A 20,630-nucleotide genomic window follows, 5' to 3' on the forward strand; every position below is an offset into this window, starting at 1 on the left:
AAAAAATGTGTGTGAATACTTTACCCCCACAACCAAGTGCGCAACCTCTCTATGAGTGAGACACAAATCTATACGTGACTGCTTGAGCTCACCCCTCACCACTTGTCTTCGAGAGAACACCCGCTTATCTGGATTCCTCTCCCTCCATATATCCACCCAATCCTCATCCCTCATTAGCCTTAATAGCGCTCCCCGAGATGAGTCAGAGCTAAAATGTGCGCTACTTGAGGCATCTAGCCTATCCATCCATACATTAAAATCCCCAACAAGCAAACAGTTTTTCCCACATAATCCTCCCATAGACATAAACATAACCCTCCTCTCAATTTCATTATTAGGAGCATAGACATTGTACAACGAGTACTCCATATCTTGATAAGTGAAACCCACTCCCACCATTCGACCCACAGTGTCAGCACATAACAAATTTAAGTTAGACACAACGTCATGTTTTACCAAAATAGCTACCCCACATGCCCGCACAGTACCATTACTCACGTACATTAGTCCATTCCATCTCTGCCTTACATTATCCATATACGGCTCAGTCCAATGGGTCTCCTGAAGACATAATATATCCGCAGAGAAGGCTTCCAACACCAGCTCTAGCTTTTCTTTGCTACGAAGTCCATTGGTGTTAATAGATACTAATTAATAGACACCATTATGACTATAAAGAGGGGATGAATCCAGTCCATCATGATTGATCTTTTTTCTTCTTTTTCTTCTTGGTTATCCTGTTCCTTTTACTATCCCAACGCATTGATTGTATGTACTCCAACTCTTCCTCCGACAGCTCTTCTTCAGACTCTTTACGTTTGCGAGAGTCATCCCTTGCATTATCCACCTCCCTAGAGGAGCCCCCCTCTCCACGAGGATCGCCCTCCAACTCTACATCGTCTAGGCTTGAGCTTATCCCTCCATCTTTGGGTGCCTCCCTTCCTTCAATACAAGGCTCCGTCTCCACTTCCTCCTCTGGCTGCCTCTGTTCTTCGTCCTCCTTCTCTCCCTGGGGTTGCTCACTCATGCCAATTTCCTCCCCAGCTTCCTCCACCTCGTTCTCCTCCACGACACTATTTGCGCTGAAATCCTGTGATGCCCAGTCCTGAGCACCTTCCCCATGGGGACAGGAGCACTGCGCTACACCCCTCCCGCATCCAACACAACCTCGCTCTCTCCTCCCATTGCACTCTCGTGCGTAATGCCCCTGCTCACCACACTTATGACATGCGAAATCAGGGCACTCTCGTAGCACGTGCCCTGGCTGGATACACAGCCTACAGACCTTGACCTGCCGATCGTGTATTACTCTGAAGTACTCAGCCCCTTCCAACGTTTCAAATTTGGCAGAATATGGCAACGAGCGCACAGTGTCTGTGAACCTAACTTTACAGAAGCGCGTCCCATCAGCAATGTCCGTCCCCGGCCAGTAGCGCCTTTTCACCGGCGATATAGCAGACACACCCCATGCTCTTAGCCGCTCTGTGATGTCCTCGTCTGTAATATATACTGGGAGGTTTAAGAAGGATACAACCATCTCATCCAGCGATAGATCCTTTGCCATGATTCGACAGCTCCGGATTTTAAATCCATCCATCAGTTTTTCTTTCCCTCTCGCACTTGACAGCGTCACTTCAAATCGCTTTTCATCTTTGACCCGACAGCCGCAGACCAGTCCACAAACTTCTTTAATCCCTCTCAATACCTCCATCATTGTAATCTTCTCTTCTCCCATAATTTCAACAGCCACTGTTAAATTCTTTTCATATTTTTGCGCCTGTCTTGCTGCAGCGCCATTATCCATGTTTCCTTTGTTCGTAGTCTTTTTTCCAGCGTTGGTCAAAGCCATTGTATCCATCCGAATAACGACAGGAGGAAAGTCCCCCAAACAGCAATATGCTGCCGGGGAACAACCCCAAACTATAAATCTAACTTAATCAATTTACAAAAAGAAATTGTACTTCAAAAAGCTCAAAACTCCAACACAAACTCTCTAGAGCAAACACTCAGTCTCAGCGCAATCACTCACACGTGCGTCAATTACCCATCAACAGGTGCGTACTCAGGCCGGTGTGGCCGTAAGCGAGAAACTATCTCTTGGTGCACTATGTAAAGTCAAAGTGAGCCTGATTAACAGCTGTTGCATTTCCACCATTTAGATAAGCATCTTTGTGTCACTCAAAAAGTGGATGAAATTGCATATACTGTAGCCATAATTTGTAGCACAGATTGTTGGATGAAATACAAACTAACCTTGCTTACTTATTTCAAAGCGAGGGCACATATTTCAGCCTTGTGGGAAAAAACGGACAAAGAGTTGAAATTCCACAAGGCAGTGACAAAAAGCTTACAGCACCTGGTATTCCCAGGCGGTCTCCCATCCAAGTACTAACCAGGCCCGACCCTGCTTAGCTTCCGAGATCGGACGAGATCAGGCGTACTCAGGCCGGTGTGGCCGTAAGCAAGAAAATATCTCTTGGTGCACCATGTAAAGTCAAAGTGAGCCTGATTAACAGCTGTTGCATTTCCACCATTTAGATAAGCATCTTTGTGTCACTCAAAAAGTGGAAGAAATTGCATATACTGTAGCCATAATTTGTAGCACAGATTGTTGGATGAAATACAAACTAACCTTGCTTACTTATTTCAAAGCGAGGGCACATATTTCAGCCTTGTGGGAAAAAACGGACAAAGAGTTGAAATTCCACAAGGCAGTGACAAAAAGCTTACAGCACCTGGTATTCCCAGGCGGTCTCCCATCCAAGTACTAACCAGGCCCGACCCTGCTTAGCTTCCGAGATCGGACGAGATCAGGCGTACTCAGGCCGGTGTGGCCGTAAGCGAGAAACTATCTCTTGGTGCACTATGTAAAGTCAAAGTGAGCCTGATTAACAGCTGTTGCATTTCCACCATTTAGATAAGCATCTTTGTGTCACTCAAAAAGTGGAAGAAATTGCATATACTGTAGCCATAATTTGTAGCACAGATTGTTGGATGAAATACAAACTAACCTTGCTTACTTATTTCAAAGCGAGGGCACATATTTCAGCCTTGTGGGAAAAAACGGACAAAGAGTTGAAATTCCACAAGGCAGTGACAAAAAGCTTACAGCACCTGGTATTCCCAGGCGGTCTCCCATCCAAGTACTAACCAGGCCCGACCCTGCTTAGCTTCCGAGATCGGACGAGATCAGGCGTACTCAGGCAGGTGTGGCCGTAAGCGAGATACTATCTCTTGGTGCACTATGTAAAGTCAAAGTGAGCCTGATTAACAGCTGTTGCATTTCCACCATTTAGATAAGCATCTTTGTGTCACTCAAAAAGTGGAAGAAATTGCATATACTGTAGCCATAATTTGTAGCACAGATTGTTGGATGAAATACAAACTAACCTTGCTTACTTATTTCAAAGCGAGGGCACATATTTCAGCCTTGTGGGAAAAAACGGACAAAGAGTTGAAATTCCACAAGGCAGTGACAAAAAGCTTACAGCACCTGGTATTCCCAGGCGGTCTCCCATCCAAGTACTAACCAGGCCCGACCCTGCTTAGCTTCCGAGATCGGACGAGATCAGGCGTACTCAGGCAGGTGTGGCCGTAAGCGAGATACTATCTCTTGGTGCACTATGTAAAGTCAAAGTGAGCCTGATTAACAGCTGTTGCATTTCCACCATTTAGATAAGCATCTTTGTGTCACTCAAAAAGTGGAAGAAATTGCATATACTGTAGCCATAATTTGTAGCACAGATTGTTGGATGAAATACAAACTAACCTTGCTTACTTATTTCAAAGCGAGGGCACATATTTCAGCCTTGTGGGAAAAAACGGACAAAGAGTTGAAATTCCACAAGGCAGTGACAAAAAGCTTACAGCACCTGGTATTCCCAGGCGGTCTCCCATCCAAGTACTAACCAGGCCCGACCCTGCTTAGCTTCCGAGATCGGACGAGATCAGGCGTACTCAGGCAGGTGTGGCCGTAAGCGAGATACTATCTCTTGGTGCACTATGTAAAGTCAAAGTGAGCCTGATTAACAGCTGTTGCATTTCCACCATTTAGATAAGCATCTTTGTGTCACTCAAAAAGTGGAAGAAATTGCATATACTGTAGCCATAATTTGTAGCACAGATTGTTGGATGAAATACAAACTAACCTTGCTTACTTATTTCAAAGCGAGGGCACATATTTCAGCCTTGTGGGAAAAAACGGACAAAGAGTTGAAATTCCACAAGGCAGTGACAAAAAGCTTACAGCACCTGGTATTCCCAGGCGGTCTCCCATCCAAGTACTAACCAGGCCCGACCCTGCTTAGCTTCCGAGATCGGACGAGATCAGGCGTACTCAGGCCGGTGTGGCCGTAAGCGAGAAACTATCTCTTGGTGCACTATGTAAAGTCAAAGTGAGCCTGATTAACAGCTGTTGCATTTCCACCATTTAGATAAGCATCTTTGTGTCACTCAAAAAGTGGAAGAAATTGCATATACTGTAGCCATAATTTGTAGCACAGATTGTTGGATGAAATACAAACTAACCTTGCTTACTTATTTCAAAGCGAGGGCACATATTTCAGCCTTGTGGGAAAAAACGGACAAAGAGTTGAAATTCCACAAGGCAGTGACAAAAAGCTTACAGCACCTGGTATTCCCAGGCGGTGTCCCATCCAAGTACTAACCAGGCCCGACCCTGCTTAGCTTCCGAGATCGGACGAGATCAGGCGTACTCAGGCAGGTGTGGCCGTAAGCGAGATACTATCTCTTGGTGCACTATGTAAAGTCAAAGTGAGCCTGATTAACAGCTGTTGCATTTCCACCATTTAGATAAGCATCTTTGTGTCACTCAAAAAGTGGAAGAAATTGCATATACTGTAGCCATAATTTGTAGCACAGATTGTTGGATGAAATACAAACTAACCTTGCTTACTTATTTCAAAGCGAGGGCACATATTTCAGCCTTGTGGGAAAAAACGGACAAAGAGTTGAAATTCCACAAGGCAGTGACAAAAAGCTTACAGCACCTGGTATTCCCAGGCGGTCTCCCATCCAAGTACTAACCAGGCCCGACCCTGCTTAGCTTCCGAGATCAGACGAGATCAGGCGTACTCAGGCAGGTGTGGCCGTAAGCGAGATACTATCTCTTGGTGCACTATGTAAAGTCAAAGTGAGCCTGATTAACAGCTGTTGCATTTCCACCATTTAGATAAGCATCTTTGTGTCACTCAAAAAGTGGAAGAAATTGCATATACTGTAGCCATAATTTGTAGCACAGATTGTTGGATGAAATACAAACTAACCTTGCTTACTTATTTCAAAGCGAGGGCACATATTTCAGCCTTGTGGGAAAAAACGGACAAAGAGTTGAAATTCCACAAGGCAGTGACAAAAAGCTTACAGCACCTGGTATTCCCAGGCGGTCTCCCATCCAAGTACTAACCAGGCCCGACCCTGCTTAGCTTCCGAGATCGGACGGGATCAGGCGTACTCAGGCAGGTGTGGCCGTAAGCGAGAAACTATCTCTTGGTGCACTATGTAAAGTCAAAGTGAGCCTGATTAACAGCTGTTGCATTTCCACCATTTAGATAAGCATCTTTGTGTCACTCAAAAAGTGGAAGAAATTGCATATACTGTAGCCATAATTTGTAGCACAGATTGTTGGATGAAATACAAACTAACCTTGCTTACTTATTTCAAAGCGAGGGCACATATTTCAGCCTTGTGGGAAAAAACGGACAAAGAGTTGAAATTCCACAAGGCAGTGACAAAAAGCTTACAGCACCTGGTATTCCCAGGCGGTCTCCCATCCAAGTACTAACCAGGCCCGACCCTGCTTAGCTTCCGAGATCGGACGAGATCAGGCGTACTCAGGCAGGTGTGGCCGTAAGCAAGATACTATCTCTTGGTGCACTATGTAAAGTCAAAGTGAGCCTGATTAACAGCTGTTGCATTTCCACCATTTAGATAAGCATCTTTGTGTCACTCAAAAAGTGGAAGAAATTGCATATACTGTAGCCATAATTTGTAGCACAGATTGTTGGATGAAATACAAACTAACCTTGCTTACTTATTTCAAAGCGAGGGCACATATTTCAGCCTTGTGGGAAAAAACGGACAAAGAGTTGAAATTCCACAAGGCAGTGACAAAAAGCTTACAGCACCTGGTATTCCCAGGCGGTCTCCCATCCAAGTACTAACCAGGCCCGACCCTGCTTAGCTTCCGAGATCGGACGAGATCAGGCGTACTCAGGCAGGTGTGGCCGTAAGCGAGATACTATCTCTTGGTGCACTATGTAAAGTCAAAGTGAGCCTGATTAACAGCTGTTGCATTTCCACCATTTAGATAAGCATCTTTGTGTCACTCAAAAAGTGGAAGAAATTGCATATACTGTAGCCATAATTTGTAGCACAGATTGTTGGATGAAATACAAACTAACCTTGCTTACTTATTTCAAAGCGAGGGCACATATTTCAGCCTTGTGGGAAAAAACGGACAAAGAGTTGAAATTCCACAAGGCAGTGACAAAAAGCTTACAGCACCTGGTATTCCCAGGCGGTCTCCCATCCAAGTACTAACCAGGCCCGACCCTGCTTAGCTTCCGAGATCGGACGAGATCAGGCGTACTCAGGCAGGTGTGGCCGTAAGCGAGATAGTATCTCTTGGTGCACTATGTAAAGTCAAAGTGAGCCTGATTAACAGCTGTTGCATTTCCACCATTTAGATAAGCATCTTTGTGTCACTCAAAAAGTGGAAGAAATTGCATATACTGTAGCCATAATTTGTAGCACAGATTGTTGGATGAAATACAAACTAACCTTGCTTACTTATTTCAAAGCGAGGGCACATATTTCAGCCTTGTGGGAAAAAACGGACAAAGAGTTGAAATTCCACAAGGCAGTGACAAAAAGCTTACAGCACCTGGTATTCCCAGGCGGTCTCCCATCCAAGTACTAACCAGGCCCGACCCTGCTTAGCTTCCGAGATCGGACGGGATCAGGCGTACTCAGGCAGGTGTGGCCGTAAGCGAGAAACTATCTCTTGGTGCACTATGTAAAGTCAAAGTGAGCCTGATTAACAGCTGTTGCATTTCCACCATTTAGATAAGCATCTTTGTGTCACTCAAAAAGTGGAAGAAATTGCATATACTGTAGCCATAATTTGTAGCACAGATTGTTGGATGAAATACAAACTAACCTTGCTTACTTATTTCAAAGCGAGGGCACATATTTCAGCCTTGTGGGAAAAAACGGACAAAGAGTTGAAATTCCACAAGGCAGTGACAAAAAGCTTACAGCACCTGGTATTCCCAGGCGGTCTCCCATCCAAGTACTAACCAGGCCCGACCCTGCTTAGCTTCCGAGATCGGACGAGATCAGGCGTACTCAGGCAGGTGTGGCCGTAAGCAAGATACTATCTCTTGGTGCACTATGTAAAGTCAAAGTGAGCCTGATTAACAGCTGTTGCATTTCCACCATTTAGATAAGCATCTTTGTGTCACTCAAAAAGTGGAAGAAATTGCATATACTGTAGCCATAATTTGTAGCACAGATTGTTGGATGAAATACAAACTAACCTTGCTTACTTATTTCAAAGCGAGGGCACATATTTCAGCCTTGTGGGAAAAAACGGACAAAGAGTTGAAATTCCACAAGGCAGTGACAAAAAGCTTACAGCACCTGGTATTCCCAGGCGGTCTCCCATCCAAGTACTAACCAGGCCCGACCCTGCTTAGCTTCCGAGATGGGACGAGATCAGGCGTACTCAGGCCGGTGTGGCCGTAAGCGAGAAACTATCTCTTGGTGCACTATGTAAAGTCAAAGTGAGCCTGATTAACAGCTGTTGCATTTCCACCATTTAGATAAGCATCTTTGTGTCACTCAAAAAGTGGAAGAAATTGCATATACTGTAGCCATAATTTGTAGCACAGATTGTTGGATGAAATACAAACTAACCTTGCTTACTTATTTCAAAGCGAGGGCACATATTTCAGCCTTGTGGGAAAAAACGGACAAAGAGTTGAAATTCCACAAGGCAGTGACAAAAAGCTTACAGCACCTGGTATTCCCAGGCGGTCTCCCATCCAAGTACTAACCAGGCATGACCCTGCTTAGCTTCCGAGATCGGACGAGATCAGGCGTACTCAGGCAGGTGTGGCCGTAAGCGAGATACTATCTCTTGGTGCACTATGTAAAGTCAAAGTGAGCCTGATTAACAGCTGTTGCATTTCCACCATTTAGATAAGCATCTTTGTGTCACTCAAAAAGTGGAAGAAATTGCATATACTGTAGCCATAATTTGTAGCACAGATTGTTGGATGAAATACAAACTAACCTTGCTTACTTATTTCAAAGCGAGGGCACATATTTCAGCCTTGTGGGAAAAAACGGACAAAGAGTTGAAATTCCACAAGGCAGTGACAAAAAGCTTACAGCACCTGGTATTCCCAGGCGGTCTCCCATCCAAGTACTAACCAGGCCCGACCCTGCTTAGCTTCCGAGATCGGACGAGATCAGGCGTACTCAGGCAGGTGTGGCCGTAAGCGAGAAACTATCTCTTGGTGCACTATGTAAAGTCAAAGTGAGCCTGATTAACAGCTGTTGCATTTCCACCATTTAGATAAGCATCTTTGTGTCACTCAAAAAGTGGAAGAAATTGCATATACTGTAGCCATAATTTGTAGCACAGATTGTTGGATGAAATACAAACTAACCTTGCTTACTTATTTCAAAGCGAGGGCACATATTTCAGCCTTGTGGGAAAAAACGGACAAAGAGTTGAAATTCCACAAGGCAGTGACAAAAAGCTTACAGCACCTGGTATTCCCAGGCGGTCTCCCATCCAAGTACTAACCAGGCCCGACCCTGCTTAGCTTCCGAGATCGGACGAGATCAGGCGTACTCAGGCAGGTGTGGCCGTAAGCGAGATACTATCTCTTGGTGCACTATGTAAAGTCAAAGTGAGCCTGATTAACAGCTGTTGCATTTCCACCATTTAGATAAGCATCTTTGTGTCACTCAAAAAGTGGAAGAAATTGCATATACTGTAGCCATAATTTGTAGCACAGATTGTTGGATGAAATACAAACTAACCTTGCTTACTTATTTCAAAGCGAGGGCACATATTTCAGCCTTGTGGGAAAAAACGGACAAAGAGTTGAAATTCCACAAGGCAGTGACAAAAAGCTTACAGCACCTGGTATTCCCAGGCGGTCTCCCATCCAAGTACTAACCAGGCCCGACCCTGCTTAGCTTCCGAGATCGGACGAGATCAGGCGTACTCAGGCCAGTGTGGCCGCAAGCGAAAGGCAATCTCAAAAAGTGGATGAAATTGCATATACTGTAGCCATAATTTGTAGCACAGATTGTTGGATGAAATACAAACTAACCTTGCTTACTTATTTCAAAGCGAGGGCACATATTTCAGCCTTGTGGGAAAAAACGGACAAAGAGTTGAAATTCCACAAGGCAGTGACAAAAAGCTTACAGCACCTGGTATTCCCAGGCGGTCTCCCATCCAAGTACTAACCAGGCCCGACCCTGCTTAGCTTCCGAGATCGGACGAGATCAGGCGTACTCAGGCCGGTGTGGCCGTAAGCGAGAAACTATCTCTTGGTGCACTATGTAAAGTCAAAGTGAGCCTGATTAACAGCTGTTGCATTTCCACCATTTAGATAAGCATCTTTGTGTCACTCAAAAAGTGGAAGAAATTGCATATACTGTAGCCATAATTTGTAGCACAGATTGTTGGATGAAATACAAACTAACCTTGCTTACTTATTTCAAAGCGAGGGCACATATTTCAGCCTTGTGGGAAAAAACGGACAAAGAGTTGAAATTCCACAAGGCAGTGACAAAAAGCTTACAGCACCTGGTATTCCCAGGCGGTCTCCCATCCAAGTACTAACCAGGCCCGACCCTGCTTAGCTTCCGAGATCGGACGAGATCAGGCGTACTCAGGCCAGTGTGGCCGCAAGCGAAAGGCAATCTCAAAAAGTGGATGAAATTGCATATACTGTAGCCATAATTTGTAGCACAGATTGTTGGATGAAATACAAACTAACCTTGCTTACTTATTTCAAAGCGAGGGCACATATTTCAGCCTTGTGGGAAAAAACGGACAAAGAGTTGAAATTCCACAAGGCAGTGACAAAAAGCTTACAGCACCTGGTATTCCCAGGCGGTCTCCCATCCAAGTACTAACCAGGCCGGACCCTGCTTAGCTTCCGAGATCGGACGAGATCAGGCGTACTCAGGCCGGTGTGGCCGTAAGCGAGAAACTATCTCTTGGTGCACCATGTAAAGTCAAAGTGAGCCTGATTAACAGCTGTTGCATTTCCACCATTTAGATAAGCATCTTTGTGTCACTCAAAAAGTGGAAGAAATTGCATATACTGTAGCCATAATTTGTAGCACAGATTGTTGGATGAAATACAAACTAACCTTGCTTACTTATTTCAAAGCGAGGGCACATATTTCAGCCTTGTGGGAAAAAACGGACAAAGAGTTGAAATTCCACAAGGCAGTGACAAAAAGCTTACAGCACCTGGTATTCCCAGGCGGTCTCCCATCCAAGTACTAACCAGGCCCGACCCTGCTTAGCTTCCGAGATCGGACGAGATCAGGCGTACTCAGGCCAGTGTGGCCGCAAGCGAAAGGCAATCTCAAAAAGTGGATGAAATTGCATATACTGTAGCCATAATTTGTAGCACAGATTGTTGGATGAAATACAAACTAACCTTGCTTACTTATTTCAAAGCGAGGGCACATATTTCAGCCTTGTGGGAAAAAACGGACAAAGAGTTGAAATTCCACAAGGCAGTGACAAAAAGCTTACAGCACCTGGTATTCCCAGGCGGTCTCCCATCCAAGTACTAACCAGGCCCGACCCTGCTTAGCTTCCGAGATCAGACGAGATCAGGCGTGCTCAGGCCAGTGTGGCCGCAAGCGAAAGGCAATCTCAAAAAGTGGATGAAATTGCATATACTGTAGCCATAATTTGTAGCACAGATTGTTGGATGAAATACAAACTAACCTTGCTTACTTATTTCAAAGCGAGGGCACATATTTCAGCCTTGTGGGAAAAAACGGACAAAGAGTTGAAATTCCACAAGGCAGTGACAAAAAGCTTACAGCACCTGGTATTCCCAGGCGGTCTCCCATCCAAGTACTAACCAGGCCGGACCCTGCTTAGCTTCCGAGATCGGACGAGATCAGGCGTACTCAGGCCGGTGTGGCCGTAAGCGAGAAACTATCTCTTGGTGCACCATGTAAAGTCAAAGTGAGCCTGATTAACAGCTGTTGCATTTCCACCATTTAGATAAGCATCTTTGTGTCACTCAAAAAGTGGAAGAAATTGCATATACTGTAGCCATAATTTGTAGCACAGATTGTTGGATGAAATACAAACTAACCTTGCTTACTTATTTCAAAGCGAGGGCACATATTTCAGCCTTGTGGGAAAAAACGGACAAAGAGTTGAAATTCCACAAGGCAGTGACAAAAAGCTTACAGCACCTGGTATTCCCAGGCGGTCTCCCATCCAAGTACTAACCAGGCCCGACCCTGCTTAGCTTCCGAGATCGGACGAGATCAGGCGTACTCAGGCCAGTGTGGCCGCAAGCGAAAGGCAATCTCAAAAAGTGGATGAAATTGCATATACTGTAGCCATAATTTGTAGCACAGATTGTTGGATGAAATACAAACTAACCTTGCTTACTTATTTCAAAGCGAGGGCACATATTTCAGCCTTGTGGGAAAAAACGGACAAAGAGTTGAAATTCCACAAGGCAGTGACAAAAAGCTTACAGCACCTGGTATTCCCAGGCGGTCTCCCATCCAAGTACTAACCAGGCCCGACCCTGCTTAGCTTCCGAGATCGGACGAGATCAGGCGTACTCAGGCCGGTGTGGCCGTAAGCGAGAAACTATCTCTTGGTGCACTATGTAAAGTCAAAGTGAGCCTGATTAACAGCTGTTGCATTTCCACCATTTAGATAAGCATCTTTGTGTCACTCAAAAAGTGGAAGAAATTGCATATACTGTAGCCATAATTTGTAGCACAGATTGTTGGATGAAATACAAACTAACCTTGCTTACTTATTTCAAAGCGAGGGCACATATTTCAGCCTTGTGGGAAAAAACGGACAAAGAGTTGAAATTCCACAAGGCAGTGACAAAAAGCTTACAGCACCTGGTATTCCCAGGCGGTCTCCCATCCAAGTACTAACCAGGCCCGACCCTGCTTAGCTTCCGAGATCGGACGAGATCAGGCGTACTCAGGCCAGTGTGGCCGCAAGCGAAAGGCAATCTCAAAAAGTGGATGAAATTGCATATACTGTAGCCATAATTTGTAGCACAGATTGTTGGATGAAATACAAACTAACCTTGCTTACTTATTTCAAAGCGAGGGCACATATTTCAGCCTTGTGGGAAAAAACGGACAAAGAGTTGAAATTCCACAAGGCAGTGACAAAAAGCTTACAGCACCTGGTATTCCCAGGCGGTCTCCCATCCAAGTACTAACCAGGCCGGACCCTGCTTAGCTTCCGAGATCGGACGAGATCAGGCGTACTCAGGCCGGTGTGGCCGTAAGCGAGAAACTATCTCTTGGTGCACCATGTAAAGTCAAAGTGAGCCTGATTAACAGCTGTTGCATTTCCACCATTTAGATAAGCATCTTTGTGTCACTCAAAAAGTGGAAGAAATTGCATATACTGTAGCCATAATTTGTAGCACAGATTGTTGGATGAAATACAAACTAACCTTGCTTACTTATTTCAAAGCGAGGGCACATATTTCAGCCTTGTGGGAAAAAACGGACAAAGAGTTGAAATTCCACAAGGCAGTGACAAAAAGCTTACAGCACCTGGTATTCCCAGGCGGTCTCCCATCCAAGTACTAACCAGGCCCGACCCTGCTTAGCTTCCGAGATCGGACGAGATCAGGCGTACTCAGGCCAGTGTGGCCGCAAGCGAAAGGCAATCTCAAAAAGTGGATGAAATTGCATATACTGTAGCCATAATTTGTAGCACAGATTGTTGGATGAAATACAAACTAACCTTGCTTACTTATTTCAAAGCGAGGGCACATATTTCAGCCTTGTGGGAAAAAACGGACAAAGAGTTGAAATTCCACAAGGCAGTGACAAAAAGCTTACAGCACCTGGTATTCCCAGGCGGTCTCCCATCCAAGTACTAACCAGGCCCGACCCTGCTTAGCTTCCGAGATCAGACGAGATCAGGCGTACTCAGGCCAGTGTGGCCGCAAGCGAAAGGCAATCTCAAAAAGTGGATGAAATTGCATATACTGTAGCCATAATTTGTAGCACAGATTGTTGGATGAAATACAAACTAACCTTGCTTACTTATTTCAAAGCGAGGGCACATATTTCAGCCTTGTGGGAAAAAACGGACAAAGAGTTGAAATTCCACAAGGCAGTGACAAAAAGCTTACAGCACCTGGTATTCCCAGGCGGTCTCCCATCCAAGTACTAACCAGGCCGGACCCTGCTTAGCTTCCGAGATCGGACGAGATCAGGCGTACTCAGGCCGGTGTGGCCGTAAGCGAGAAACTATCTCTTGGTGCACCATGTAAAGTCAAAGTGAGCCTGATTAACAGCTGTTGCATTTCCACCATTTAGATAAGCATCTTTGTGTCACTCAAAAAGTGGAAGAAATTGCATATACTGTAGCCATAATTTGTAGCACAGATTGTTGGATGAAATACAAACTAACCTTGCTTACTTATTTCAAAGCGAGGGCACATATTTCAGCCTTGTGGGAAAAAACGGACAAAGAGTTGAAATTCCACAAGGCAGTGACAAAAAGCTTACAGCACCTGGTATTCCCAGGCGGTCTCCCATCCAAGTACTAACCAGGCCCGACCCTGCTTAGCTTCCGAGATCGGACGAGATCAGGCGTACTCAGGCCAGTGTGGCCGCAAGCGAAAGGCAATCTCAAAAAGTGGATGAAATTGCATATACTGTAGCCATAATTTGTAGCACAGATTGTTGGATGAAATACAAACTAACCTTGCTTACTTATTTCAAAGCGAGGGCACATATTTCAGCCTTGTGGGAAAAAACGGACAAAGAGTTGAAATTCCACAAGGCAGTGACAAAAAGCTTACAGCACCTGGTATTCCCAGGCGGTCTCCCATCCAAGTACTAACCAGGCCCGACCCTGCTTAGCTTCCGAGATCGGACGAGATCAGGCGTACTCAGGCCGGTGTGGCCGTAAGCGAGAAACTATCTCTTGGTGCACTATGTAAAGTCAAAGTGAGCCTGATTAACAGCTGTTGCATTTCCACCATTTAGATAAGCATCTTTGTGTCACTCAAAAAGTGGAAGAAATTGCATATACTGTAGCCATAATTTGTAGCACAGATTGTTGGATGAAATACAAACTAACCTTGCTTACTTATTTCAAAGCGAGGGCACATATTTCAGCCTTGTGGGAAAAAACGGACAAAGAGTTGAAATTCCACAAGGCAGTGACAAAAAGCTTACAGCACCTGGTATTCCCAGGCGGTCTCCCATCCAAGTACTAACCAGGCCCGACCCTGCTTAGCTTCCGAGATCGGACGAGATCAGGCGTACTCAGGCCAGTGTGGCCGCAAGCGAAAGGCAATCTCAAAAAGTGGATGAAATTGCATATACTGTAGCCATAATTTGTAGCACAGATTGTTGGATGAAATACAAACTAACCTTGCTTACTTATTTCAAAGCGAGGGCACATATTTCAGCCTTGTGGGAAAAAACGGACAAAGAGTTGAAATTCCACAAGGCAGTGACAAAAAGCTTACAGCACCTGGTATTCCCAGGCGGTCTCCCATCCAAGTACTAACCAGGCCCGACCCTGCTTAGCTTCCGAGATCGGACGAGATCAGGCGTACTCAGGCCGGTGTGGCCGTAAGCGAGAAACTATCTCTTGGTGCACTATGTAAAGTCAAAGTGAGCCTGATTAACAGCTGTTGCATTTCCACCATTTAGATAAGCATCTTTGTGTCACTCAAAAAGTGGAAGAAATTGCATATACTGTAGCCATAATTTGTAGCACAGATTGTTGGATGAAATACAAACTAACCTTGCTTACTTATTTCAAAGCGAGGGCACATATTTCAGCCTTGTGGGAAAAAACGGACAAAGAGTTGAAATTCCACAAGGCAGTGACAAAAAGCTTACAGCACCTGGTATTCCCAGGCGGTCTCCCATCCAAGTACTAACCAGGCCCGACCCTGCTTAGCTTCCGAGATCAGACGAGATCAGGCGTACTCAGGCCAGTGTGGCCGCAAGCGAAAGGCAATCTCAAAAAGTGGATGAAATTGCATATACTGTAGCCATAATTTGTAGCACAGATTGTTGGATGAAATACAAACTAACCTTGCTTACTTATTTCAAAGCGAGGGCACATATTTCAGCCTTGTGGGAAAAAACGGACAAAGAGTTGAAATTCCACAAGGCAGTGACAAAAAGCTTACAGCACCTGGTATTCCCAGGCGGTCTCCCATCCAAGTACTAACCAGGCCGGACCCTGCTTAGCTTCCGAGATCGGACGAGATCAGGCGTACTCAGGCCGGTGTGGCCGTAAGCAAGAAACTATCTCTTGGTGCACCATGTAAAGTCAAAGTGAGCCTGATTAACAGCTGTTGCATTTCCACCATTTAGATAAGCATCTTTGTGTCACTCAAAAAGTGGAAGAAATTGCATATACTGTAGCCATAATTTGTAGCACAGATTGTTGGATGAAATACAAACTAACCTTGCTTACTTATTTCAAAGCGAGGGCACATATTTCAGCCTTGTGGGAAAAAACGGACAAAGAGTTGAAATTCCACAAGGCAGTGACAAAAAGCTTACAGCACCTGGTATTCCCAGGCGGTCTCCCATCCAAGTACTAACCAGGCCCGACCCTGCTTAGCTTCCGAGATCGGACGAGATCAGGCGTACTCAGGCCAGTGTGGCCGCAAGCAAAAGGCAATCTCAAAAAGTGGATGAAATTGCATATACTGTAGCCATAATTTGTAGCACAGATTGTTGGATGAAATACAAACTAACCTTGCTTACTTATTTCAAAGCGAGGGCACATATTTCAGCCTTGTGGGAAAAAACGGACAAAGAGTTGAAATTCCACAAGGCAGTGACAAAAAGCTTACAGCACCTGGTATTCCCAGGCGGTCTCCCATCCAAGTACTAACCAGGCCCGACCCTGCTTAGCTTCCGAGATCGGACGAGATCAGGCGTACTCAGGCCGGTGTGGCCGTAAGCGAGAAACTATCTCTTGGTGCACTATGTAAAGTCAAAGTGAGCCTGATTAACAGCTGTTGCATTTCCACCATTTAGATAAGCATCTTTGTGTCACTCAAAAAGTGGAAGAAATTGCATATACTGTAGCCATAATTTGTAGCACAGATTGTTGGATGAAATACAAACTAACCTTGCTTACTTATTTCAAAGCGAGGGCACATATTTCAGCCTTGTGGGAAAAAACGGACAAAGAGTTGAAATTCCACAAGGCAGTGACAAAAAGCTTACAGCACCTGGTATTTCCAGGCGGTCTCCCATCCAAGTACTAACCAGACCCGACCCTGCTTAGCTTCCGAGATCGGACGAGATCAGGCGTACTCAGGCCAGTGTGGCCGCAAGCGAAAGGCAATCTCAAAAAGTGGATGAAATTGCATATACTGTAGCCATAATTTGTAGCACAGATTGTTGGATGAAATACAAACTAACCTTGCTTACTTATTTCAAAGCGAGGGCACATATTTCAGCCTTGTGGGAAAAAACGGACAAAGAGTTGAAATTCCACAAGGCAGTGACAAAAAGCTTACAGCACCTGGTATTCCCAGGCGGTCTCCCATCCAAGTACTAACCAGGCCCGACCCTGCTTAGCTTCCGAGATCAGACGAGATCAGGCGTACTCAGGCCAGTGTGGCCGCAAGCGAAAGGCAATCTCAAAAAGTGGATGAAATTGCATATACTGTAGCCATAATTTGTAGCACAGATTGTTGGATGAAATACAAACTAACCTTGCTTACTTATTTCAAAGCGAGGGCACATATTTCAGCCTTGTGGGAAAAAACGGACAAAGAGTTGAAATTCCACAAGGCAGTGACAAAAAGCTTACAGCACCTGGTATTCCCAGGCGGTCTCCCATCCAAGTACTAACCAGGCCGGACCCTGCTTAGCTTCCGAGATCGGACGAGATCAGGCGTACTCAGGCCGGTGTGGCCGTAAGCGAGAAACTATCTCTTGGTGCACCATGTAAAGTCAAAGTGAGCCTGATTAACAGCTGTTGCATTTCCACCATTTAGATAAGCATCTTTGTGTCACTCAAAAAGTGGAAGAAATTGCATATACTGTAGCCATAATTTGTAGCACAGATTGTTGGATGAAATACAAACTAACCTTGCTTACTTATTTCAAAGCGAGGGCACATATTTCAGCCTTGTGGGAAAAAACGGACAAAGAGTTGAAATTCCACAAGGCAGTGACAAAAAGCTTACAGCACCTGGTATTCCCAGGCGGTCTCCCATCCAAGTACTAACCAGGCCCGACCCTGCTTAGCTTCCGAGATCGGACGAGATCAGGCGTACTCAGGCCAGTGTGGCCGCAAGCGAAAGGCAATCTCAAAAAGTGGATGAAATTGCATATACTGTAGCCATAATTTGTAGCACAGATTGTTGGATGAAATACAAACTAACCTTGCTTACTTATTTCAAAGCGAGGGCACATATTTCAGCCTTGTGGGAAAAAACGGACAAAGAGTTGAAATTCCACAAGGCAGTGACAAAAAGCTTACAGCACCTGGTATTCCCAGGCGGTCTCCCATCCAAGTACTAACCAGGCCCGACCCTGCTTAGCTTCCGAGATCGGACGAGATCAGGCGTACTCAGGCCGGTGTGGCCGTAAGCGAGAAACTATCTCTTGGTGCACTATGTAAAGTCAAAGTGAGCCTGATTAACAGCTGTTGCATTTCCACCATTTAGATAAGCATCTTTGTGTCACTCAAAAAGTGGAAGAAATTGCATATACTGTAGCCATAATTTGTAGCACAGATTGTTGGATGAAATACAAACTAACCTTGCTTACTTATTTCAAAGCGAGGGCACATATTTCAGCCTTGTGGGAAAAAACGGACAAAGAGTTGAAATTCCACAAGGCAGTGACAAAAAGCTTACAGCACCTGGTATTCCCAGGCGGTCTCCCATCCAAGTACTAACCAGGCCCGACCCTGCTTAGCTTCCGAGATCGGACGAGATCAGGCGTACTCAGGCCAGTGTGGCCGCAAGCGAAAGGCAATCTCAAAAAGTGGATGAAATTGCATATACTGTAGCCATAATTTGTAGCACAGATTGTTGGATGAAATACAAACTAACCTTGCTTACTTATTTCAAAGCGAGGGCACATATTTCAGCCTTGTGGGAAAAAACGGACAAAGAGTTGAAATTCCACAAGGCAGTGACAAAAAGCTTACAGCACCTGATATTCCCAGGCGGTCTCCCATCCAAGTACTAACCAGGCCCGACCCTGCTTAGCTTCCGAGATCGGACGAGATCAGGCGTACTCAGGCCGGTGTGGCCGTAAGCGAGAAACTATCTCTTGGTGCACTATGTAAAGTCAAAGTGAGCCTGATTAACAGCTGTTGCATTTCCACCATTTAGATAAGCATCTTTGTGTCACTCAAAAAGTGGAAGAAATTGCATATACTGTAGCCATAATTTGTAGCACAGATTGTTGGATGAAATACAAACTAACCTTGCTTACTTATTTCAAAGCGAGGGCACATATTTCAGCCTTGTGGGAAAAAACGGACAAAGAGTTGAAATTCCACAAGGCAGTGACAAAAAGCTTACAGCACCTGGTATTCCCAGGCGGTCTCCCATCCAAGTACTAACCAGGCCCGACCCTGCTTAGCTTCCGAGATCGGACGAGATCAGGCGTACTCAGGCCAGTGTGGCCGCAAGCGAAAGGCAATCTCAAAAAGTGGATGAAATTGCATATACTGTAGCCATAATTTGTAGCACAGATTGTTGGATGAAATACAAACTAACCTTGCTTACTTATTTCAAAGCGAGGGCACATATTTCAGCCTTGTGGGAAAAAACGGACAAAGAGTTGAAATTCCACAAGGCAGTGACAAAAAGCTTACAGCACCTGATATTCCCAGGCGGTCTCCCATCCAAGTACTAACCAGGCCCGACCCTGCTTAGCTTCCGAGATCGGACGAGATCAGGCGTACTCAGGCCGGTGTGGCCGTAAGCGAGAATCTATCTCTTGGTGCACTATGTAAAGTCAAAGTGAGCCTGATTAACAGCTGTTGCATTTCCACCATTTAGATAAGCATCTTTGTGTCACTCAAAAAGTGGAAGAAATTGCATATACTGTAGCCATAATTTGTAGCACAGATTGTTGGATGAAATACAAACTAACCTTGCTTACTTATTTCAAAGCGAGGGCACATATTTCAGCCTTGTGGGAAAAAACGGACAAAGAGTTGAAATTCCACAAGGCAGTGACAAAAAGCTTACAGCACCTGGTATTCCCAGGCGGTCTCCCATCCAAGTACTAACCAGGCCCGACCCTGCTTAGCTTCCGAGATCGGACGAGATCAGGCGTACTCAGGCCAGTGTGGCCGCAAGCGAAAGGCACTCTCAAAAAGTGGATGAAATTGCATATACTGTAGCCATAATTTGTAGCACAGATTGTTGGATGAAATACAAACTAACCTTGCTTACTTATTTCAAAGCGAGGGCACATATTTCAGCCTTGTGGGAAAAAACGGACAAAGAGTTGAAATTCCACAAGGCAATGACAAAAAGCTTACAGCACCTGATATTCCCAGGCGGTCTCCCATCCAAGTACTAACCAGGCCCGACCCTGCTTAGCTTCCGAGATCGGACGAGATCAGGCGTACTCAGGCCGGTGTGGCCGTAAGCGAGAAACTATCTCTTGGTGCACCATGTAAAGTCAAAGTGAGCCTGATTAACAGCTGTTGCATTTCCACCATTTAGATAAGCATCTTTGTGTCACTCAAAAAGTGGAAGAAATTGCATATACTGTAGCCATAATTTGTAGCACAGATTGTTGGATGAAATACAAACTAACCTTGCTTACTTATTTCAAAGCGAGGGCACATATTTCAGCCTTGTGGGAAAAAACGGACAAAGAGTTGAAATTCCACAAGGCAGTGACAAAAAGCTTACAGCACCTGGTATTCCCAGGCGGTCTCCCATCCAAGTACTAACAAGGCCCGACCCTGCTTAGCTTCCGAGATCGGACGAGATCAGGCGTACTCAGGCCAGTGTGGCCGCAAGCGAAAGGCAATCTCAAAAAGTGGATGAAATTGCATATACTGTAGCCATAATTTGTAGCACAGATTGTTGGATGAAATACAAACTAACCTTGCTTACTTATTTCAAAGCGAGGGCACATATTTCAGCCTTGTGGGAAAAAACGGACAAAGAGTTGAAATTCCACAAGGCAGTGACAAAAAGCTTACAGCACCTGATATTCCCAGGAGGTCTCCCATCCAAGTACTAACCAGGCCCGACCCTGCTTAGCTTCCGAGATCGGACGAGATCAGGCGTACTCAGGCCGGTGTGGCCGTAAGCGAGAAACTATCTCTTGGTGCACCATGTAAAGTCAAA

At 45.2% G+C, this 20,630-nt stretch overlaps 49 non-coding genes and 4 pseudogenes across 49 annotated transcripts; all 53 read right to left on the reverse strand.

Annotated features, from left to right (window-relative positions):
• Positions 1 to 2,344: 2,344 nt before the first annotated feature.
• Positions 2,345 to 2,463, reverse strand: LOC118962766. Its single transcript, XR_005050088.1, has one exon. It is a non-coding gene; the product is annotated as a 5S ribosomal RNA (ribosomal RNA).
• A 260-nt stretch (positions 2,464 to 2,723) lies between these two features.
• Positions 2,724 to 2,842, reverse strand: LOC118962777. Its single transcript, XR_005050099.1, has one exon. It is a non-coding gene; the product is annotated as a 5S ribosomal RNA (ribosomal RNA).
• Positions 2,843 to 3,102: 260 nt separating this feature from the next.
• LOC118962756 lies at positions 3,103 to 3,221 on the reverse strand. Its single transcript, XR_005050078.1, has one exon. It is a non-coding gene; the product is annotated as a 5S ribosomal RNA (ribosomal RNA).
• Positions 3,222 to 3,481: 260 nt separating this feature from the next.
• Positions 3,482 to 3,600, reverse strand: LOC118962757. The gene has a single exon (XR_005050079.1). It is a non-coding gene; the product is annotated as a 5S ribosomal RNA (ribosomal RNA).
• Positions 3,601 to 3,860: 260 nt separating this feature from the next.
• Positions 3,861 to 3,979, reverse strand: LOC118962758. The gene has a single exon (XR_005050080.1). It is a non-coding gene; the product is annotated as a 5S ribosomal RNA (ribosomal RNA).
• A 260-nt stretch (positions 3,980 to 4,239) lies between these two features.
• LOC118962788 lies at positions 4,240 to 4,358 on the reverse strand. Its single transcript, XR_005050110.1, has one exon. It is a non-coding gene; the product is annotated as a 5S ribosomal RNA (ribosomal RNA).
• Positions 4,359 to 4,618: 260 nt separating this feature from the next.
• On the reverse strand, positions 4,619 to 4,737 carry LOC118962670. Its single transcript, XR_005050002.1, has one exon. It is a non-coding gene; the product is annotated as a 5S ribosomal RNA (ribosomal RNA).
• Positions 4,738 to 4,997: 260 nt separating this feature from the next.
• Positions 4,998 to 5,116, reverse strand: LOC118962768. Its single transcript, XR_005050090.1, has one exon. It is a non-coding gene; the product is annotated as a 5S ribosomal RNA (ribosomal RNA).
• Positions 5,117 to 5,376: 260 nt separating this feature from the next.
• LOC118962662 lies at positions 5,377 to 5,495 on the reverse strand. The gene has a single exon (XR_005049994.1). It is a non-coding gene; the product is annotated as a 5S ribosomal RNA (ribosomal RNA).
• Positions 5,496 to 5,755: 260 nt separating this feature from the next.
• On the reverse strand, positions 5,756 to 5,874 carry LOC118962759. Its single transcript, XR_005050081.1, has one exon. It is a non-coding gene; the product is annotated as a 5S ribosomal RNA (ribosomal RNA).
• Positions 5,875 to 6,134: 260 nt separating this feature from the next.
• Positions 6,135 to 6,253, reverse strand: LOC118962760. Its single transcript, XR_005050082.1, has one exon. It is a non-coding gene; the product is annotated as a 5S ribosomal RNA (ribosomal RNA).
• Positions 6,254 to 6,513: 260 nt separating this feature from the next.
• Positions 6,514 to 6,632, reverse strand: LOC118962761. The gene has a single exon (XR_005050083.1). It is a non-coding gene; the product is annotated as a 5S ribosomal RNA (ribosomal RNA).
• Positions 6,633 to 6,892: 260 nt separating this feature from the next.
• On the reverse strand, positions 6,893 to 7,011 carry LOC118962755. Its single transcript, XR_005050077.1, has one exon. It is a non-coding gene; the product is annotated as a 5S ribosomal RNA (ribosomal RNA).
• A 260-nt stretch (positions 7,012 to 7,271) lies between these two features.
• Positions 7,272 to 7,390, reverse strand: LOC118962762. Its single transcript, XR_005050084.1, has one exon. It is a non-coding gene; the product is annotated as a 5S ribosomal RNA (ribosomal RNA).
• A 260-nt stretch (positions 7,391 to 7,650) lies between these two features.
• LOC118962742 lies at positions 7,651 to 7,769 on the reverse strand (annotated as a pseudogene).
• A 260-nt stretch (positions 7,770 to 8,029) lies between these two features.
• Positions 8,030 to 8,148, reverse strand: LOC118962750 (annotated as a pseudogene).
• Positions 8,149 to 8,408: 260 nt separating this feature from the next.
• LOC118962763 lies at positions 8,409 to 8,527 on the reverse strand. Its single transcript, XR_005050085.1, has one exon. It is a non-coding gene; the product is annotated as a 5S ribosomal RNA (ribosomal RNA).
• A 260-nt stretch (positions 8,528 to 8,787) lies between these two features.
• Positions 8,788 to 8,906, reverse strand: LOC118962764. Its single transcript, XR_005050086.1, has one exon. It is a non-coding gene; the product is annotated as a 5S ribosomal RNA (ribosomal RNA).
• A 260-nt stretch (positions 8,907 to 9,166) lies between these two features.
• Positions 9,167 to 9,285, reverse strand: LOC118962674. Its single transcript, XR_005050006.1, has one exon. It is a non-coding gene; the product is annotated as a 5S ribosomal RNA (ribosomal RNA).
• A 177-nt stretch (positions 9,286 to 9,462) lies between these two features.
• LOC118962668 lies at positions 9,463 to 9,581 on the reverse strand. The gene has a single exon (XR_005050000.1). It is a non-coding gene; the product is annotated as a 5S ribosomal RNA (ribosomal RNA).
• Positions 9,582 to 9,841: 260 nt separating this feature from the next.
• LOC118962675 lies at positions 9,842 to 9,960 on the reverse strand. The gene has a single exon (XR_005050007.1). It is a non-coding gene; the product is annotated as a 5S ribosomal RNA (ribosomal RNA).
• A 177-nt stretch (positions 9,961 to 10,137) lies between these two features.
• On the reverse strand, positions 10,138 to 10,256 carry LOC118962733. The gene has a single exon (XR_005050065.1). It is a non-coding gene; the product is annotated as a 5S ribosomal RNA (ribosomal RNA).
• Positions 10,257 to 10,516: 260 nt separating this feature from the next.
• LOC118962676 lies at positions 10,517 to 10,635 on the reverse strand. Its single transcript, XR_005050008.1, has one exon. It is a non-coding gene; the product is annotated as a 5S ribosomal RNA (ribosomal RNA).
• Positions 10,636 to 10,812: 177 nt separating this feature from the next.
• Positions 10,813 to 10,931, reverse strand: LOC118962726. The gene has a single exon (XR_005050058.1). It is a non-coding gene; the product is annotated as a 5S ribosomal RNA (ribosomal RNA).
• A 177-nt stretch (positions 10,932 to 11,108) lies between these two features.
• LOC118962735 lies at positions 11,109 to 11,227 on the reverse strand. The gene has a single exon (XR_005050067.1). It is a non-coding gene; the product is annotated as a 5S ribosomal RNA (ribosomal RNA).
• Positions 11,228 to 11,487: 260 nt separating this feature from the next.
• Positions 11,488 to 11,606, reverse strand: LOC118962677. The gene has a single exon (XR_005050009.1). It is a non-coding gene; the product is annotated as a 5S ribosomal RNA (ribosomal RNA).
• A 177-nt stretch (positions 11,607 to 11,783) lies between these two features.
• LOC118962679 lies at positions 11,784 to 11,902 on the reverse strand. Its single transcript, XR_005050011.1, has one exon. It is a non-coding gene; the product is annotated as a 5S ribosomal RNA (ribosomal RNA).
• A 260-nt stretch (positions 11,903 to 12,162) lies between these two features.
• Positions 12,163 to 12,281, reverse strand: LOC118962678. The gene has a single exon (XR_005050010.1). It is a non-coding gene; the product is annotated as a 5S ribosomal RNA (ribosomal RNA).
• Positions 12,282 to 12,458: 177 nt separating this feature from the next.
• LOC118962736 lies at positions 12,459 to 12,577 on the reverse strand. Its single transcript, XR_005050068.1, has one exon. It is a non-coding gene; the product is annotated as a 5S ribosomal RNA (ribosomal RNA).
• Positions 12,578 to 12,837: 260 nt separating this feature from the next.
• Positions 12,838 to 12,956, reverse strand: LOC118962680. Its single transcript, XR_005050012.1, has one exon. It is a non-coding gene; the product is annotated as a 5S ribosomal RNA (ribosomal RNA).
• A 177-nt stretch (positions 12,957 to 13,133) lies between these two features.
• On the reverse strand, positions 13,134 to 13,252 carry LOC118962722. Its single transcript, XR_005050054.1, has one exon. It is a non-coding gene; the product is annotated as a 5S ribosomal RNA (ribosomal RNA).
• Positions 13,253 to 13,429: 177 nt separating this feature from the next.
• Positions 13,430 to 13,548, reverse strand: LOC118962737. The gene has a single exon (XR_005050069.1). It is a non-coding gene; the product is annotated as a 5S ribosomal RNA (ribosomal RNA).
• Positions 13,549 to 13,808: 260 nt separating this feature from the next.
• Positions 13,809 to 13,927, reverse strand: LOC118962681. The gene has a single exon (XR_005050013.1). It is a non-coding gene; the product is annotated as a 5S ribosomal RNA (ribosomal RNA).
• Positions 13,928 to 14,104: 177 nt separating this feature from the next.
• LOC118962690 lies at positions 14,105 to 14,223 on the reverse strand. Its single transcript, XR_005050022.1, has one exon. It is a non-coding gene; the product is annotated as a 5S ribosomal RNA (ribosomal RNA).
• Positions 14,224 to 14,483: 260 nt separating this feature from the next.
• Positions 14,484 to 14,602, reverse strand: LOC118962682. The gene has a single exon (XR_005050014.1). It is a non-coding gene; the product is annotated as a 5S ribosomal RNA (ribosomal RNA).
• Positions 14,603 to 14,779: 177 nt separating this feature from the next.
• On the reverse strand, positions 14,780 to 14,898 carry LOC118962701. Its single transcript, XR_005050033.1, has one exon. It is a non-coding gene; the product is annotated as a 5S ribosomal RNA (ribosomal RNA).
• Positions 14,899 to 15,158: 260 nt separating this feature from the next.
• LOC118962724 lies at positions 15,159 to 15,277 on the reverse strand. Its single transcript, XR_005050056.1, has one exon. It is a non-coding gene; the product is annotated as a 5S ribosomal RNA (ribosomal RNA).
• A 177-nt stretch (positions 15,278 to 15,454) lies between these two features.
• On the reverse strand, positions 15,455 to 15,573 carry LOC118962738. Its single transcript, XR_005050070.1, has one exon. It is a non-coding gene; the product is annotated as a 5S ribosomal RNA (ribosomal RNA).
• Positions 15,574 to 15,833: 260 nt separating this feature from the next.
• Positions 15,834 to 15,952, reverse strand: LOC118962683. The gene has a single exon (XR_005050015.1). It is a non-coding gene; the product is annotated as a 5S ribosomal RNA (ribosomal RNA).
• A 177-nt stretch (positions 15,953 to 16,129) lies between these two features.
• Positions 16,130 to 16,248, reverse strand: LOC118962712. Its single transcript, XR_005050044.1, has one exon. It is a non-coding gene; the product is annotated as a 5S ribosomal RNA (ribosomal RNA).
• A 260-nt stretch (positions 16,249 to 16,508) lies between these two features.
• Positions 16,509 to 16,627, reverse strand: LOC118962752 (annotated as a pseudogene).
• A 177-nt stretch (positions 16,628 to 16,804) lies between these two features.
• Positions 16,805 to 16,923, reverse strand: LOC118962725. Its single transcript, XR_005050057.1, has one exon. It is a non-coding gene; the product is annotated as a 5S ribosomal RNA (ribosomal RNA).
• A 177-nt stretch (positions 16,924 to 17,100) lies between these two features.
• Positions 17,101 to 17,219, reverse strand: LOC118962739. Its single transcript, XR_005050071.1, has one exon. It is a non-coding gene; the product is annotated as a 5S ribosomal RNA (ribosomal RNA).
• A 260-nt stretch (positions 17,220 to 17,479) lies between these two features.
• Positions 17,480 to 17,598, reverse strand: LOC118962684. The gene has a single exon (XR_005050016.1). It is a non-coding gene; the product is annotated as a 5S ribosomal RNA (ribosomal RNA).
• Positions 17,599 to 17,775: 177 nt separating this feature from the next.
• On the reverse strand, positions 17,776 to 17,894 carry LOC118962723. The gene has a single exon (XR_005050055.1). It is a non-coding gene; the product is annotated as a 5S ribosomal RNA (ribosomal RNA).
• A 260-nt stretch (positions 17,895 to 18,154) lies between these two features.
• Positions 18,155 to 18,273, reverse strand: LOC118962685. Its single transcript, XR_005050017.1, has one exon. It is a non-coding gene; the product is annotated as a 5S ribosomal RNA (ribosomal RNA).
• A 177-nt stretch (positions 18,274 to 18,450) lies between these two features.
• On the reverse strand, positions 18,451 to 18,569 carry LOC118962770. Its single transcript, XR_005050092.1, has one exon. It is a non-coding gene; the product is annotated as a 5S ribosomal RNA (ribosomal RNA).
• A 260-nt stretch (positions 18,570 to 18,829) lies between these two features.
• Positions 18,830 to 18,948, reverse strand: LOC118962686. The gene has a single exon (XR_005050018.1). It is a non-coding gene; the product is annotated as a 5S ribosomal RNA (ribosomal RNA).
• Positions 18,949 to 19,125: 177 nt separating this feature from the next.
• Positions 19,126 to 19,244, reverse strand: LOC118962771. The gene has a single exon (XR_005050093.1). It is a non-coding gene; the product is annotated as a 5S ribosomal RNA (ribosomal RNA).
• Positions 19,245 to 19,504: 260 nt separating this feature from the next.
• LOC118962687 lies at positions 19,505 to 19,623 on the reverse strand. The gene has a single exon (XR_005050019.1). It is a non-coding gene; the product is annotated as a 5S ribosomal RNA (ribosomal RNA).
• A 177-nt stretch (positions 19,624 to 19,800) lies between these two features.
• On the reverse strand, positions 19,801 to 19,919 carry LOC118962772. Its single transcript, XR_005050094.1, has one exon. It is a non-coding gene; the product is annotated as a 5S ribosomal RNA (ribosomal RNA).
• Positions 19,920 to 20,179: 260 nt separating this feature from the next.
• LOC118962748 lies at positions 20,180 to 20,298 on the reverse strand (annotated as a pseudogene).
• Positions 20,299 to 20,475: 177 nt separating this feature from the next.
• Positions 20,476 to 20,594, reverse strand: LOC118962765. Its single transcript, XR_005050087.1, has one exon. It is a non-coding gene; the product is annotated as a 5S ribosomal RNA (ribosomal RNA).
• Between the last annotated feature and the right edge of the window lie 36 nt (positions 20,595 to 20,630).

The sequence above is a fragment of the Oncorhynchus mykiss genome, unplaced genomic scaffold, assembly GCF_013265735.2.
Source record: "Oncorhynchus mykiss isolate Arlee unplaced genomic scaffold, USDA_OmykA_1.1 un_scaffold_792, whole genome shotgun sequence".
In the NCBI taxonomy this organism is placed as follows: Eukaryota; Metazoa; Chordata; class Actinopteri; order Salmoniformes; family Salmonidae; genus Oncorhynchus; species Oncorhynchus mykiss.